This window comes from Propithecus coquereli, unplaced genomic scaffold (assembly GCF_000956105.1).
Source record: "Propithecus coquereli isolate 6110/MARCELLA unplaced genomic scaffold, Pcoq_1.0 Scaffold90, whole genome shotgun sequence".
Lineage (NCBI taxonomy): Eukaryota > Metazoa > Chordata > Mammalia > Primates > Indriidae > Propithecus > Propithecus coquereli.
The window spans coordinates 514,141-515,171 of record NW_012155285.1 but is presented as its reverse complement, the minus strand read 5'-3'; positions in this window follow the sequence as shown (position 1 = coordinate 515,171).

Below are 1,031 nucleotides of genomic sequence, written 5' to 3'. Positions count from 1 at the left end.
ACAGAAACATTGCATGACCTATTTAGAAGATGATAAAAGATTGGCATTTTGAAAATCATCTGCCACCTAGTGGTTTTTAAATGCATTTTCCCTTTTCTTTTTCTTTTTTTTAAATTTCAGACTATTACATGGGTAGAAATGTTTTGTTCACATGGATTGCCTTCGTTCCATTTGAGTCAAAGTTATAGGTGTATCCATCACAAAGATAGCATGCATTGTATCTGTTAGATGTGAATTTACCCATCCCCTCCTCCCGCTCCCACCTGCTTGGTTTCCACTGAGTTTTGCTACCATATGTGCACATGGGTATTGATGGATTAATTTCAGTTTAATAGTGAGAACATGTGGTGTTTGTTTTTCCATTCTTGCAATACTTCTCTTAGAAGAATGGTTTCCAGTTCCATCCACGTTGTTAAAAAGGATATTAGTTCACCATTTTTTATGGCTGAGTAGTACTCCATAGTATACATATACTACATTTTATTAATCTACTCATGTATTGATGGACATTTGGATTATTTCCACATCTTTGTGATTGTGAATTTTCCTGCTCTCAACACTCGAGTGCAAGAGCAGGGTTTTTTTTTTTCTTGAATGTCTTTTTTTCCTTTGGGTAAAAACCAAATACTGGGATTGCTGAGCAAATGGTAGTTCTACTTTTAGTTCTTTGAGGTATCTCCACATTACTTTCTTTTTTTTTTTTTATTTCAACATATTATGGGGGTACAGATGATTAGGTTAGATGTTATACTAGTTTGCAGTCCCACCAACAACGTACAAGTGTTCCTTTCTCTCCGCATCCATCCCAGCATCTGTTGTTTCCTTTCTAAAAAACGACAGCTACTTAAGTTGTTCAGAATGAATTTTAAAGATGTGGAAACTCATGTCTCAGATTTATCTTTCAATAATAACGGTCATCATGTGCTCTTTGCAGTTCTACATTTGAGGCTCAGAAGGGTGAAAAAAGAGAAACTTTAGTTAATCTTCTGTCGTCAGTGTCCAAAACAGAAAATTAACATTGGCATTTTTAG